At 41.6% G+C, this 17,179-nt stretch overlaps 1 protein-coding gene across 2 annotated transcripts in view; it reads right to left on the bottom strand.

Annotated features, from left to right (window-relative positions):
- The window catches only part of LOC141117245 (B2 bradykinin receptor-like), a 106,191-nt gene that overhangs the window by 51,981 nt on the left and 37,031 nt on the right, over positions 1-17,179 (bottom strand). The window contains exon 1 of one of the 2 annotated variants that reach the window (XM_073609989.1): positions 2,476-2,589. The exons of the other annotated variant lie outside the window; for it this stretch is intronic. The gene's annotated coding sequence lies outside the window, so the exon portion shown is untranslated. Of the gene's footprint in view, positions 1-2,475; positions 2,590-17,179 lie in introns of those variants that run through there. 2 annotated transcript variants of the gene reach the window in all.

Below are 17,179 nucleotides of genomic sequence, written 5' to 3' on the forward strand. Positions count from 1 at the left end.
ATAACAGTTCCCATTATACTTCTCTCTTCTGTGCAGCATTTCCGAATAAATGCCAGTGAGCTTGTACTGGACTCCACCAGATCAGTTACCCTTTCCTTAATCTTCATCCGAGGCCTCACTCCATCTTCCATGACCTCCAGGCTGGGTCACTAGGATGCTCCGTGGACAAGTCGGACACAGCATTGGGGTACTGGTCGATAGGGGAGGAGCCTAAGCACACAAGTTTTTTCACTACCAGGGCCTTCCATCACCTATGCCAAGTCACCACCGCTTTCCGGCTAGCTGCTTACGCACATAGACACTAGTACTGTAGTCATTGGCAAGGAAAATATAGCCATCTCTATTTAGCTTCACTGCACGTTAGTCCTATGTACTGTGTCTTCTCTATCTTGTCTTGTCCCCTGGTGTAAATCATGTCCTAAGATACACCATGCATGCACCCCTTTAGCATGCACCCTTTTAGTAACTTCAGACCAGGCAAAGATGTGTAACGTACAAGTGGAGTGGTTGAAGTACAAATAAACATTTACATCTTGTTGGTTGCCAAAATACATTTCTATACAGCTTGTCTTCTATGTGCCCCTTGGTACCCCTGCCCCTCTAAGGTAGTCATACCTGAAATAGGTGAGAAAGTCCTTTCGGAGACCATTAGTTAAATTATAGTTTCTTAGTTAATTAATCAGTAGCATAATTCCATACACCTGGAACCCCATCTGGGTTCCCACCAAGGAGTGCTTTCAGGCAGAGTGACAATTGCATCATAACTCAGCTCCTGTTCTTTTCCCATGTGTGGAGCAATAAAAGACAACTACACTACTACTGCCCCTTTTAACTGTTTGCACCAGCAGAAGGTAGTACTTCCCAGAAAGCCTGGGAAAACCTGACCAGCAGTGTGAGCTCTTGTTTCTCTAGACTTACCAACTCTGCAGGGTAACATAAGTAAACAGTGCAATTAATTGACATTGCAATATAAGAATTTAACCAACACATATTAACTTAGACGCAAAACACATACAGCTTAATATTATAGAGTAATTTATTCCACACTGTATACAGCGCTTTCAGACTTGTTGGCCATCACCAGTGCACTGTATTCAGACTATGGCTTCTGTGGAGTAGGGCTCTCTAGTTGAAAGAGATATATAACACAAAAGTCTCACTCCTTACTAGTCCAAGAGAAGGATCACAAAGTCATACTTTTAGGTGTATACAAAGGTTGGTGACATTTTGTGGAAAGTTCACACATTTCAGGAGTCTATGTCCCCTTCATCAAGACTAAAAAAACTGGAGCAGCTGTACATAGCAACCAATCAGCTTCTAGCCTCAACGTGATTGGTTAAGCTTTGAAAATTAAAGTTAGACGTTGATTGGTTGCAACCCACAGATTCTCCAATCTCAAACTGCTCCAGTTGTAGTAAATTCCCCACAAGTAATATGCAATAGCATATAGGAAATAAAAATGAATTAAATGAAAATAATAGCCTATATAAATATATATATATATATATATATATATATATATATATATATATATATATATATATATATATATATATATAAAATAAAAAGCGGGGTAGTAACTGTTACATGTAGATAAAGTTCGGTGGTGAATTATATGCTCTAGTTCAATGGTGACAGCATACCCAAATCCACAGCATTGTTCCAAACCTCCAGCTCTTAATATTCACGGACCACCCGGGTGCTGGCTCTTGTCTGTCTCCACTCCAACATAAGAATATGATGAGAGTTGCACTCTGTAGTCAGGCCTTCTTAATCCTTTATTCCAAGCAATAAAGCAACTGCATACATGTGATCTCCACCAGGAAACCACACTCACTAATACGTTGGGGAATGTGGTTTCTTAGTAGAGATTACATGTATGCAACTGCCTTATTGCTATTGGAATAAAATATTAAAAGCTGACTACAGAGTGCGAATCTTCTTCTATTCTAGAGTCAAGTTGGTAGATTATATGCTACTACGGTAGATGTTTAAACTGTCAAAAAAAGATAAAGTACAATATAAGGCTTCCATACAGAACTTATACAGTATATAGATAATTAAACAAAAAAAAAAAAACATAAATGTATCTGTGGATCAGTGCCATCACACTGTTATGTGTATAATTTGAATTACAAATTCTGTAGAAGGAGTTATTTTTCAGCTGAGCGGTTAAAGTTAGCCTAGTAAACTTGTAGAAAGGAGTCTACAGCTCCAGAGTCTAGGAGCCTTGAGCTCCAGCTGGAAGTAAGTTTACTTGACCAGAAATTAAAACATAAATGTAAACTTCCCATCTTTAAGCCTTTAGCAAGATAAAGAAATAATATATAACACACAACACAATCCCTTTAAAGGTATACTGTAAAATCTGAAAATGATGCATTTCCTCTGACGTACAGAACTCAGTCAAATCAATAAAGGGTTCCAATGGGGTTCATCTGGTTTAGCTTTTTGCTCTGTTATCTAAATTCCTACCAGTCTGCCGGTGTCATCGTCCTCTGGAGGTCAGGAGAACATGGGCTGTACAATTATTGTTTCAGTTTCCTTCCGCTGTAGCTTGCACTAAGTCTATGCACGCTCCCCGGCAGCAGATACAATACACCTGCTATGCGCTTGGAACTTTTACAGAGATGAATAACAAACACCAGATGTTGCAATGTAGATGTTTAGTGCAGCAAAATGTTCTACACAGATGGACAGCTGGAATACAGTTTGTTAAAAAAACAATATTTGTTCACGCAATATGATGGACCTTACCCTAGAGCAGTGGTTCTCAACCCTGCTAGTGCCGTGACCCCTCGATAAAATTTCCCAAGTTGTGGGGACCCCTAAAAGTAAAATTATTTTCGTAGTGTGGGTTGTCAGCACCGAAGGCAAGACAAGTAATTTGCGCCCCTAACCCACAGACATGTAGAGCTCCCTGAGTCCCTTCCACTCGTACAGTATTAAAACCCCTCATGGTAAATTTTAGGATGTACCACTCTCTCTTTGTTCTCCTTTCTCTCCCTTTTATCTCTCTCTCTCTATCCTAATTTCTTGGTTTTTTCCCCATCCCTCTCTCTAGCCATGTTTCTTGTTCTTTCTCTTATTCTTTCTCTCCCTTTTTCTTTGTTCCTCCCTCTCTTTTCCTCTCCCTTCCAGTGCAGGGGGAAGTTCTGATCAGCCAACTTAGGTGCTCTTGATCGAGGTCATCTGCTGATCTGAGAACTGTAGTGGGGACTTTTAATGGCAACTATAATCACAGGTAGTGTTACTCACTGTGTCTCCGACTTTGTGGTGTCTCGTAGCAGTGACACCTATGCCGAAATCAGGAGATAGGGTCTCCTCCAGCCCCTCCCACTTCACATTCCTCACCAGTCAGCTGACCTCTAGTCTCTGCCCCCCCAGCCGTGAACTGAATGGGCGGCTGCAAAGAGGCTGAGTGGGTGGCCATGGGCTCCAGGAACAGCGTAGCTGGGCGGCCACAGGCTCCACGGTCAGCCCTTCTGGTTGGCTGCGAAAAGGCTGGGAGAGCGGTGCGGGCTTCAGAACAGCCCAGGATTCGGTGACCCCTGGCAAATCGTCATTCGACCCCCGAGTGGGTCCCGACCCCCAGGTTGAGAACCACTGCCCTAGAGGAATCCTTGAAATAATTATCATATTTCAGGGTACCTCTGATTAAACCAATTCATTGGTGGTCAGTGGGAAGAATGTCTCCCTTACATTGGTGGTCATTGGAAGAATCCTCTTTACATTGATAATCAGTGGGAAGCATAGGTGTGCGCAGGGGGTGTGCCAGGTGTGCCTGGGCACACCCTTATCACTGCGAGGGGTGCCGATTCCCCCTATTGCCTGGGCTTCACCCCGTGTTGCGTTCCCAGAATGGAGAGCGGGGGAAGAGGCTTGGAAATATATTAGTTACCGACCCATTCCTTTTCTAAATGAACACAGTGAGCACACTCACTCACTGTGTTCATTCATAACTGAAGCATAATAAACTGTTATTATGATTCAGTTTGTGAATGAACAGGAAGTAGCTCAGCACAGAGCACTATCCCATTCATTTACTGTCCAGTGCAGTTGAGGCTGCAGAGAAAGGCATGTGCGTTTGAGCTTTGGGGTGCACACCCTAATGCAATAGGCTGCGCACACCTATGGTGGGAAGATTGCCCCTTACATTGGTGGCCATTGGCAAGAATTCTCCTTACATTGGTGGTCACTGGGAAGAATGCCCTTTACATTGGTGGTCAGTGTGGAAGAATGCCCCTTACATTGGTGGCCATTGGCAAGAATTCTTTTTACATTGGAGGTCAGTGGGAGGAATGCTCCTTACATTGGTGGTCAGTGGGAAGAAGGTTTTTTACATTGGTGGTCAGTGGAAAGAATATTCCTTACTATATATTTTTTTAAGCTCCACCTCTTATCCCTAAAAATCCCTCTTTGAGCTAGAGTCCAGTGACTTCATCTAGGCTGAGACAATGCCATTAGTCTGCTGCAGTCAGGAGAAGGCATTACCTCTGTCTCCTCTACCCCAGTGATCAGACAGCCACATTATAATTTTTCTGCACCTTAGATGATGCCTTAACAAAGATGTCATGGCCCTTCGAGAGAGAGAAGCTGATGAAGCCGTTGTCAGGGGGAGTACTGTGATCTCTTTGAGAGTAATGAAGACCTAGAAGTGTTACACTTACACATTACTTAGCATCTATGAATTTGCCATGAAAAAAATGTATCTTGCTAGGTTCACTTTAAGCAAAACCCGTAGGAGAGAAATACAGATATTGCTTTAGCAAATGCAGCCAGTTGCTGAGCTGTTTCTGGATTCAGCATTTTCTAAGTCACTGACCAGGAACAATCATACTCCCAATCTGCATACTGTGGGGTCGTCCAAACTAAAGAAAAAAAAGCTGCCAATAAAAATGAATACTTATGTAGCACCCTCTAGTGTAGAGTGCTAGATAGTGTACATAGTATTTTTGTAGTGTAGGTAAATTTAGGCTTGGCTGGCAGCCAAGCCTGTTTTGAATCAGGGTTGGGTGAGTAAATCAGGGATACTCATCAGGCAGCACCTCTGGTACCTCCCCCTACTTTCTGGAACTTTGGAGAAGTTTCCAGAAGAATAGAAGGGAGGTTAGGAGGAGCCTGCCTGGAGTATTCAGGAGGGTCCCAACCAATCCCCAGCAAATGGGCTGGCAGGGGGTAGGCCCCTCTTAAATACTCAGAGTCAGGCCAGCAGGGACAGTGTGGAGTTCGAATGGAAGCTGGAGAGGGAGTGCTAAGGAGGCTGTCAGAGGCCCTTGAGGGTAGCCTGGGAGGGGTGACCTTGGGCCTGGGGTTCAGGTGCTGGAGGGATCTTCTCAAGACACACGGAGGAGTCCTGTCCCAAGGCATGGGAGCAAGAGTGAAGACAGCAGGAAACAGCTAGCTAGATCTCCAGGGAGAAGACAGTTGGGTGGCTGGTGATTGTGATAGTCTGTGAAGACTGTAGGAAGTAGCCAGAAGGGCTAGTGAAAGGGGCAGCTCTGGCCAGGCAGGCTGCCAGTGCCTAATAAGATGTTGCTGGGATCAGTGGCCACAGGAATGTAGCTGGACACTGGACTTTTTCTCTACACACCAAAGGGGCCCGCGGTCCCTGCCTGTAAAGGGCTGTTGCTTGATCTGGCTGAGAGCCCTGTCAGATTCACCAAACAATGTTCTAGCTGGGTCTGAGTTGTTTCTGCAAGCAAGTGATGTGCTGGAGGAAGAGGAGTGTATACCGAGAGTGGGTATAGTTAAAGTGTCCCTGAAGAGACTTTGTTCCGGTCAAGTGGGCATCCCATAAAACCCCTATCCCCATCCTAGTTTATTCATCCTTAATAAAAAATTTAAAAAAGCAAAAAAACCCCCCCAAACTTGCTGTTTCCTGTCTCGAGCGAGCCTGTGGAAATTTGGCGTGCCTGGCTGTGCAGGGTGGGGCATCCCAATTCACCAGCAGCTCCTACGTGGAGTGCGCTACAAACTCGCATTCGCGTGTTTTGTCACGCGTTTTTGCTTGATTTTCTGCGTAAATTAAAACATTTTAAAAAATAAAATAGTAATAATATATGAATAAATAAATGTAAAATAAATACACAAATAACTACAAATCATCATAAATAAGTAAAATAAATATTATGTAATAATACATTAATAAATAATTAACTTTAAAAAATATTAAATACATTAGTATTATTATTATTAATACTAATACTAAAACAACAATAAACACCCAAACTTGAACAAAAAAATACATTAATAATAATATTAATAATAATTTACTTTGAGTTCATTATTTATTATTATTTTATTTTTTTTAAGGGGTAAGGTTTAAAGTTAAGGGTTATTTATTTATTTATTGTTACTTAGTATGCATTTATTGAATTTATTTATTTTTTATTTATGATTTTTATTTATTTGTGCATTTATTTTACATGTATTCATTTATTAGCATTCGTATAATAATAAATAAAATAATATATATTAAAAAAAAATAATAATAAATAACCCTAACCCCAACTCCTAATCCTAGCCCTAACCTAAATTGAACTCGAACCCCTTACCCTAACGAAAATACATTATAATAAATGAATAATAATAATAATAATAATAATAAAAGAAGAAATAATGGAAAAGCTAAAAAAACTGAAATACCTAGCAACAAATGATGCAACAGATAATAGTTTTCTCTATTGGCTAATAAAAAATCGCCAAAGCCCAAAAACTCTGCATACAAACGCGCAAGTCGCGCATAAAAATGCTCCAAAATCACGCATTAAAACCGTGTGATAAAACGCCTGAAAAACGCTCAAAGATGCTACGCTCAGGTGTGAATGCAGCCTCTGAATCCAAGCTGCTCTACTTTCAGATACAACAGCTCCACTATACCTTATGTATTATTTCCTCCTAACTGCATCTTCCATTAAAGTTTGGAGTTAATAACACAGTTGGTTATAAATTATAGATGAGATAATGTATCCACTGGTGGCAACTATCTTACAGGTCATCAATTAGGCTCTTAGTGAAAATGGCAACAGAGCTAATGTTTCTGATACCAGCACCTTTAACCACTTGCCGACCATATAACTTACATATACAGCAGCAAAGTGGCACTGCTGCGCCGGATCACGTACCTAGTACCTAGTACATGATCTGACACTTCCGGGTAGGGGGCGCACATGCGTAATATCGGCGCCCCGCTCCGGCTGTGATTATACACAGCAGGAGCTGATTGGCCGGTACAGCGGACTCAATGCCCGCCGGCACCCACTGGTCCGTCGGTACAGAGGGAGAACGGCGGTCTTCCATATGTAAGCAAGGCAGATCACCGTTCTGTCAAAATTTACATGGAAATAAACTAGATAGCAAGTTATATTTGTTTTAAACTTTCTTTTTTTTTACTTTTTATTCAGCTGATTCCTGGCTTCTGGCCTAGGCCAAGATGATGTCATATATCCCAGGAGTCTTCAGGAGAGGCTAAGGGGTTTTCTCAGCTAAGCACACCCTCCTGCCTGCATGCCTGAGCTAAGGGCAGATGGATTCCAGGAAGTGAATGCTACTTGTATCATCTGCCCTCAAGATGGCTGCGGCCAGAAATACTAGAGGGGCGTTTTTTAAAGTACTCTCTCACTAAAATAAAGTATGAATTGGGGGGGGGGGTTTGCTTTCAATATTAAAATTAAATCAGTCGTTGCTTTTGATTTGTGGTGTTCAGATATAGTTTAGTTCTGCTTTAACTACAAGCTGGTGTTAGCATTCTAAATCAAATTCTATACTCTTACTTAACCCTCCTGTGGCATTCAGTATCACTACTCTATACTATTCTAAGTAGCTCTTCTGGCGTTGATGCCATGTCCTACTTTCAGACACTCTAAGGGCCGGTTCACAACATGAATCGCACAGGGATGTGTTGAGTGTCTCTGTGCGATTCACATGCGATCCGGGTGCAGTGTGATTTCACCCCATTCAAATGGGCTGAATTGACTCTGGACTTCACCAAAAGTTGTCCATGCACCACTATATAAAACACACAGGAACCAGATTGTATGGTACTGTTCTGCATTGTGTATTGTACCATGCACTCCAGGGCAGCTAAATGCACTGTGTTTGCGACCTGCGTTTAGGATGCCGTTAACACTGACACCCACCGGAGATCACAAGTGCAGTGCATTTTGAATGCTGTGTAGGAATGTGAGTTTTCTGCACCACATTCTGGTGTGAACCGGCCCTAAGAGATGGATCTTACTTGCTGTTTTGATGATTCCCAATGGGAAATAAACCATAACTGCTCAATTAGATCCAAACCCAGGAGTCTGCATATACCCTTATCTTCAATGGTATTAAATGCCTGAAAAATGACATAAGACCTTCCCAGAAGAATCAAATAATGTTGGCTATGCAACTCTGCTGCAGGTTCAATCATACACTATATTACCAAAAGTATTGGGACACCTGCCTTTACACACACATGAACTTTAATGGCATCCCAGTCTTAGTCCGTAGGATTTATTATTGGTTGGGCTTGGCCCCTTAGTTCCAGTGAAGGGAACTCTTAAGGCATCAGCATACCAAGACATTTTGGACAATTTCATGCTCCCAACTTTGTGGGAACAGTTTGGGGATGACCCCTTCCTGTTCCAACTTGACTGCACACCAGTGCACAAAGCAAGTTCCATAAAGACATGGATGAACGATTTTGGGGTGGAGGAACTTGACCGGCCTGCACAGAGTCCTGACCTCAACCCGATATAACACCTTTGGGATGAATTAGAGAGGAGACTGTGAGCCAGGTCTTCTCGTCCAACATCAGTGCCTGACGTCACAAATGCGCTTCTGGAAGAACAGTCAAACATTCCCATAGACACACTCCTAAACCTTGTAGACAGCCTTCCCAGAAGAGTTGAAACTGTTATAGCTGCAAAGGGTGGGCCAACTCAATATTGAACCCTACAGACTAAGACTGGGATGCCATTAATGTTCATGTGCGTGTAAAGGCAGGTGTCCCAATACTTTTGCTAATATAGTCTACCTGGCACACCTGCCCTCCTCTTCAACCCTTCTGGACCACAGTGTTCCCTCTATAGAGCCACATTGCTATCTTTTGCACAACGCTTATGAATCACTTCACACCTACAAGAACTTGTTTCGTCTACACTTAAAGAATATGTAAACCCAATATATATATATATATATATATATATATATATATATATATATATATATACACATACATACATACATACATACATATACACACACACACACACATACATACATACATATACATATATATATATATATATATATATATACATATGTGCCTGCTGTACCATGTACTTGTATGAAAAAGTCTCCTGTTCTCTTTGTATTGCTTCCTTTGTATGAAATCCCTGGTTCCTACCAGTCCCTCTGCTTTCCTATTAAAAACTGACCATACTAGGCATGAGAGCACGGTGTGGACAGTTTTCTAGCCAGCTCTCCTCCAATCATCAAACTTCTACTGGCACGCCCCTGCACAGTCATTCACTGGGAAGTTTAGTGAGCTGCTGTTTCTCCACCCCCAGATCTCTGTTCTCAGCTGCATAAGAACCTTAGAGGGAATGTGATCACTTACAAAACAGGGGCCAAAACAAGGTATTTTTAATGTTTTTTTTTTTATATCTATACACAAATGTTTTGCCTTTCATTTCTATTTTAAACTGAATGGGTTGTTTCACAAGGTGAAGGTTTACATATACTGTACAATGCTGCAAAAATGTAAACCATTTTTGAGTGAAAGCATGGAGTACAATAATGCCCCGTACACACGGTCGGACTTTGTTCGGACATTCCGACAACAAAATCCTAGGATTTTTTCCGACGGATGTTGGCTCAAACTTGTCTTGCATACACACGGTCACACAAACTTGTCGGAAAATCCGATCGTTCTAAACGCGGTGACGTAAAACACGTACGTCGGGACTATAAACGGGGCAGTGGCCAATAGCTTTCATCTCTTTATTTATTCTGAGCATGCGTGGCACTTTGTCCGTCGGATTTGTGTACACACGATCGGAATTTCCGACAACGGATTTTGTTGTCGGAAAATTTGATATCCTGCTCTCAAATTTTGTGTGTCGGAAAATCCGATGGAAAATGTGTGATGGAGCCTACACACGGTCGGAATTTCCGACAACAAGGTCCTATCACACATTTTCCGTCGGAAAATCCTATCGTGTGTACGGGGCATTAGAGTGTAATCAAGCAACTGATCAGCAGATTGCACAGCTAAAGTCTGCAGGACCAGTGCCCATCAATGATGCAGGTGATTGTGTTCTTTTATATAATAAATTGATCTTACTGCAGAGAAAGGCCAGCAGAAATACACTGATTTGATTGATACATTTTAATTGCGAGGAAGGTTAGGAGAACAAGGATAAGTTCAGCTTTAACTCTAACAAAGTAGTGTCACCCTCCTGGCTGTGCTGTCCGGCAGAAGTGTATAATACAACATTGCAAATCCTTTGGCGGATAAAATAGCTTGCAAATTTGAATTTTAGCCACGTATTCAGCTTTTTGCATGCAGTTTTAGCTCTAAACTGTCTAATTAAAACTTCTTGTGTTATCCAATGTTGTTTGCCACTCGGATCACAAACACACTGTGCAGCAAGCATTAATGAGGTGCTCCCCCGCCATCAAATGCCCTGAATAACGTAACTCATAAAGATAAAGTGGGCAAAAAAATAAATAAAGTCGTAACTCCTAATCTGTCTATTTTTTCTGGCTTAACGGTATGGAAAGGGTTAAGGTCATTGTATCAGACAGTATTTTCCAAAGGAAAGGCACTTTCCACATTTCTTTAACACAGGATTCTTTTCAAATCTATATAAATAGTAAATTCTTGGAAATCTGGATGTAACAGAGGACATAGCATTGCCTCTATAGTTTTTTTTTTTTTTTTTTTTACTCTGTCTGGTTTTAATCAGTCCATTATGGAAACCTGTACCACGTTGTATAGTATTTAGATGATATTATCCAGCGCTCAACCTGCTACATCTTAGAATTGGTTATCTAATAGAGGGAAATAGGTTTCCTGGAAAGTATCACATTTTTTCCATTCTTTCAGCTAAAGGGCCTCTCAGAATAAAAAACAAAACAAAACAAATAAAACCCAATATAATATAACATATTATGAAATAATATAATGCAAAATAATATAATATAATAATATATTATAACTTAATATAATGTAAAATAATATAATATTTAAAAAAAAAAAAAAAGGTGTTGTGAACTTGCGTTTTGGCCATTGTGCACTGAAAAAAAAAGTTTTGTAAGAGTTTCAGGTGTCTTTTTAAAAGACCAGGCCATTTTTTGCGACACGGCACTGCATTACTTTAAGGCTCCATTCACACTAGCGCGTTTTTTGATGCATTTTGCATTTTGCAGAAATGCACGGGAATTTTTTAACATGGGTTCCTATGGAACATGTTCACATCAATGCCTTTTTGTTTCTCTGCATTTTTGGAAAGGGTCAGGGACTTTTTTTCATGCAAAATGCAGCGTTTTGCATGTCAGGCTCGATTCACACCTATGCATGTTGCTTTTGAGCGTTTTTGGAGGGTTTTTTTTCATGCTTGCCACGTTTTTGAGCAGCGTTTTTGTAGCGTTTTTGCGGCGTTTTTGCCGCGTTTTTGCCGCGATTTGCGTTTTGCGTTTTTTTTTTTTTTTCATTTTTTTTTAGTCTTACAAAAAAATTACAAAAAAAAAAAAATAACAAAAACGGCAAAAACGCACCAAAAACGCACCAAAAACGCATCAAAAACGCTGCAAAAACGGTGCACTTGCGTTTTTGATGCTTGTCCATTGAAAACCATTACATGCAAAACGCTGCTTTTTGCATGAAAAAAAGTCCCCGACCCTTTCCAAAAACGCAGAGATACAAAAAAGCATTGATGTGAACATGTTCCATAGGAACCCATGTTAAAAAATTCCTGTGCATTTCTGCAAAATGCAAAATGCATCAAAAAACGCGCTAGTGTGAATGGAGCCTAATAGAATTCAATGGACAAGCATCAAAAACGCAAGTGCACCGTTTTTGCAGCGTTTTTGATGCGTTTTTGCTGGTTTTTTTTTTTTTTTTTAAGACTGTAAAAAAAAATAAAAAAAAAAAAAAACGCAAATCGCGGCAAAAGCGCGGCAAAAACGTGGCAAAAACGCTGCTCAAAAACGTGGCAAGCATGAAAAAAAAACCTCCAAAAACGCTCAAAAGCAACATGCATAGGTGTGAATCGAGCATTACTAACAATTACATGGTCATGCAACACTGTACATAAATAAAATGTATGTCCTTTTTTTTTTCCACAAATAAATTAATCACCACTGTGTTTTTAAAAAATGTTTGCGCTATAAACAAAAAAAATTAAAAATAAATAATACCGACAATTTTGAAAATAAAAAAACAATATTTTATACTTTCTGCTATAAAACATATCCAATAAAAAAATAAATACTTTATCTATTTAGGCCAATATGTATTGTGCTACATATTTTCAGTAGAAAAAAAAATCCCAATAAATGTATATTGATTGGTTTGCGTAAAAGTTGTAGCGTCTACAAACTATGGTATATACCACAATTTTTATTTATTTATTCATTTATTTTTTACTAGTAATGGCGGCGATCAGGGACCTATAACGGGACTGCAGTGGACAATCCGATACCTAACCGACACTTTTGACTCTTTTTGGGAACCAGTGACAAGTGCTAAAAATATACACTGTCGCTGTACTGATGGCACTGGCTGGTGCCAGTGGTCACCCTTTGGCTGACATTTGCTGTGTATAATCACAGCACAGCTGTGTCGCCTGCGGTGTGTGCCCCCTACCTGGGAGTGCCGAATGACGTACCTAGTACATGATCTGGCACAGCAGAGCCACTTTGCCACCGTATGTGTAAGTGATACAGTTGCCGAACGGTTAAAGTGTGTGTAAAGACAATCAATATGATAGGAATGCCTGCCACCCTATAATAGGAATGTCTGAACAAGGACTGTCATGGTGGGATCCCTAGGTGTTGTTTTTTTTTTTAAAATGCAGATTTAGAACCATTAAAAAATCACTTTTGAAATTATATTAACAATTTAAAGCCTATATGAGATTTGAATGATCAAGTTTAGATCTACTTTAAAGTGCTATTTCACTTTTACAGATTCTGAAATGATAAGGGTGTGGTACCTTAGGCACTCACTGCAGCCTGTCTTATGTACGCTATATTACCAAAAGTATTGGGACACCTGCCTTTACACCAGTGGCAGCCTGTGGAAATTTATTTGGGGGGGCAAACAGTATGCCAGCCCCCCCCGGTCGGTAGCACCCCACCTCTGGCGGCTTCCCCTGCTCGGCAGTGGCGGACTCCCGTTCTCCTGCTCTCCATGGGTCATCACGGCTGCGGCGGCCTCCATTTCCTCCCTCCTCCTTGGCGGCCAATTGGGAGTCTTCTCTTTTTGGCCAATCGGAAGGAAAACGGGTCTTACACCTGCTTCCGATTGGCCAAATTGATATTCATTCGCTGTTGTAGCACACCTGGGTGGGATCAAAGCGCATTCTCTGCAACCCAAGCCCACCCTATTTTAAAGCCTATTAAAGCCTCTGGCTCTAATCAGGTGCTTAAAAAAAAAAAAAAACCTGGCCGCTGTAATTCATGCTCCTGGTGCCCTGAAAGGGTCTGGACGCATGACTAGGTGGTGGCCCTGGCAGCCGTAGATATAGGGGTGGCATGGAGAGAGGGGACAGGCTGCTACTGCCTTACATGCACATGAACTTTAATGGCATCCCAGTCTTAGTCTGTAGGGTTCAATATTGAGTTGGCCCACCCTTTGCAGCTATAACAGCTTCAACTCTTCTGGGAAGGCTGTCCACAAGGTTTAGGAGTGTGTCTATGGGAATGTTTGACCATTCTTCCAGAAGAGCATTTGTGAGATCAGGCATGTGGATGAGAAGGCCTGGCCTGCAGTCTCTGGTCTAATTCATACCAAAGTTGTTCTATCAGGTTGAGGTCAGGACTCTGTGCAGGCCAGTCAAGTTGCTCCACCCCAAACTTGCTCATCCACGTCTTTATGGACCTTGCTTTGTGCACTGGTGCGCAGTCATGTTGGAACAGAAAGGGGCCATCCCCAAACTGTTCCCAGAAAGTTGGGAGCATGAAATTGTCCAAAATGTCTTGATATGTTGACCCCTTAAGAGTTCTCTTCACTGGAACTAAGGGTCCAAGCCCAACTCCTGAAAAACAACCCCACATCATAACCCCCCCTCCACCAAATGATTTGGACCAGTGCACAAAGCAAGGTCCATAAAGACATGGATGAGTGAGTTTGGGGTGGAGGAACTTGACTGGCCTGCACAAAGTCCTGCTCTCAACCCGATAGAACACCTTTGGAATGAATTAGAGCGGACACTGCAAGCCAGGCCTTCTCGTCCAACATCAGTGCCTGACCCCACAAATGCAATTTTGGAAGAATGGTCAAACATTCTTATAGACACACTCCTAAACCTTGTGGACAGTCTTCCCAGTAGAGTTGAAGCTGTTATAGCTGCAGAGGGTGGGCCAACTCAATACTGAACCCTACGGACTAAGACTGGGATGCCAATAAAGTTCATGTGTGTGTAAAGGCAGGCGTCCCAATACTTTTGGTAATATAGTGTATATAAATATCGTAGAGGATGCTAATTTGGCTGAATGCCCAAAATCCAGAAAATAATTTCTATGAAGAACGAAAACTGCATATTCACAATGTATGCATTCACATTTCCAATGACGTTTGTTTTAGAATACAATTGATAGATTCTTTATTTTTAGTCAAGAAATAGTACAACCTTTTTGAAAGGCGTGTACCTCATTTTGATTCTGAGAAGCGTTTATGGGGTTGATACCCAATCTCATTTCAGAGAAGCATTTGTATTCTATTGATGGGAGCTCACATTAGATAAAACTCCTCTGGGTGGCAGTTAGATGATAAGTCGTGATATGGCTCAAAGGAAAAGTCCCAGGGTGGCTCCGCCTCAAAAAAACACCAGATTAGGGGGGTATCACACAAGTGGAAACTCCCTAGGTGGAGAGCCTTCAAAATTCACTATCTGATTTGAGCAGCCTTGCTGAATAAAGAAAAAAAAAAAACAGAAGAAGAACTTGGCACCCGTTGGCATGAACCATAGGGTGAGTACATGGATTGAAAACTGGCTACAAGGGCGTGTTCAGAGGGTGGTGATAAATGAGGAGTACTCGGAATAGTCAGGGGTGGGTAGTGGGGTCCCCCAGGGTTCTGTGCTGGGACCAATCCTGTTTAAACGACTTGGAGGATAAACAACCTGGAGGATGGGGTAAACAGCTCAATCTCTGTATTTGCGGACGATACTAAGCTAAGCAGGGCAATAACTTCTCTGCAGGATGTGGAAATCTTGCAAAAAGATCTGAACAAATTAATGGGGTGGGCAACTACATGGCAAAAGAGATTCAATGTAGAAAAATGTAAAATAATGCATATGGGTGGCAAAAATATGAATGCAATCTATACACTGGGGGGGAGAACCTCTGGGGGAATCTAGGATGGAAAAGGACCTGGGGGTCCTAGTAGATGATAGGCTCAGCAATGGCATGCAATGCCAAGCTCCTGCTAACAAAGCAAACAGAATATTGGCATGCATTAAAAAGGGGATCAACTCCAGAGATAAAACGATAATTCTCCCGCTCTACAAGACTCTGGTCCGGCCGCACCTGGAGTATGCTGTCCAGTTCTGGGCACCAGTCCTCAGGAAGGATGTACTGGAAATGGAGCGAGTACAAAGAAGGGCAACAAAGCTAATAAAGGGTCTGGAGGATATTAGTTATGAGGAAAGGTTGCGAGCACTGAACTTATTCTCTCTGGAGAAGAGATGCTTGAGAGGGGATATGATTTCAATTTACAAATACCATACTGGTGACTCCACAATAGGGATAAAACTTTTTCGCAGAAGAGAGTTTAACAAGACTCGTGGACACTCATTAAAATTAGAAGAAAGGAGGTTTAACCTTAAACTACGTAGAGGGTTCTTTACTGTAAGAGCGGCAAGGATGTGGAATTCCCTTCCACAGGCGGTGGTCTCAGCAGGGGGGCATCGATACTTTCAAAAAACTATTAGAGAAGCACCGGAACGACCGCAACATACAGGGATATGTAATGTAATACTGACATATAATCACAAACACATAGGTCGGACTTGATGCACTTGTGTCTTTTTTCAACATCTCCTACTATGTAGCTATGTAACTGGGCAATTCGCTATATTATTAGATAAAAATGGGATTTGAACTCCCTGAGCACAGCCAAGGATCGCATGCTCTTACTGCCAGTGACCAAACCTGGACAGAAGAGACAAGACCATACTCAGAGATATCTGAAAGGGTCGGCCAGGGGCCAGTGACTGAAGCTTTAAGAGTCTACAGGGGGTCCTGTCCACCCCATAGGGAAGTGATTGGAACAACTCACCATAACAGAGCAATATAGACCTATTTGAAGATCCAAATTCCCTTTGAAAGCTCCTAATGGTTGTACAGACCTCTAATCTAGACCTGACATTGGTTCTATACCTTAAACTATATTTGGTTGGAGTTGGGCTTCAACCTGGGCTGCTAAAGCTGGCCAAACACATCCATCGTGACTGTTTAATCTTCATTCGTTTTATCAGCAATGATGTAGCACAACGGCCACTCTAACTACATACAAATTACACAGAACATGGAAATGCAATAGTGTTAGTAATATAAATGGCTAAATACATTTTCTCATCAGCAGTTAGAGCATTCTTGTGACTTCTATCAGTGACTGGTTAAAGCTTGTAGAAGGAGCTTTCATTCTCCTTTGACTGTCCTATGAGGCTGCAGGACCTCTGACCGTCTGTCTGGACAGTGCTGATTGGCCCTGTGCTGATCACATGCACTCTCCCAAGAAAAAAACAAAAAACAAAACCTCTAGCAATGTACACCAAACTGAGCATGTGCAGGGTGCTCCAAAGGCTCTGCTCTGTCAGGAGAGGAATTGGGGACTGTGGAAGAAGGGGAGGATCAGAGAAGACAGGATCAAACAGCCTTTTTACATAATGCAGAGGAATAACCCCTTAGGTCCCACAGTGAGTACAACAAACATGCTGTTGTGGGTTTAGTATCACTTTAA

The sequence above is a fragment of the Aquarana catesbeiana genome, linkage group LG13 (genome assembly GCF_042186555.1).
Source record: "Aquarana catesbeiana isolate 2022-GZ linkage group LG13, ASM4218655v1, whole genome shotgun sequence".
Classification (NCBI taxonomy): Eukaryota; Metazoa; Chordata; class Amphibia; order Anura; family Ranidae; genus Aquarana; species Aquarana catesbeiana.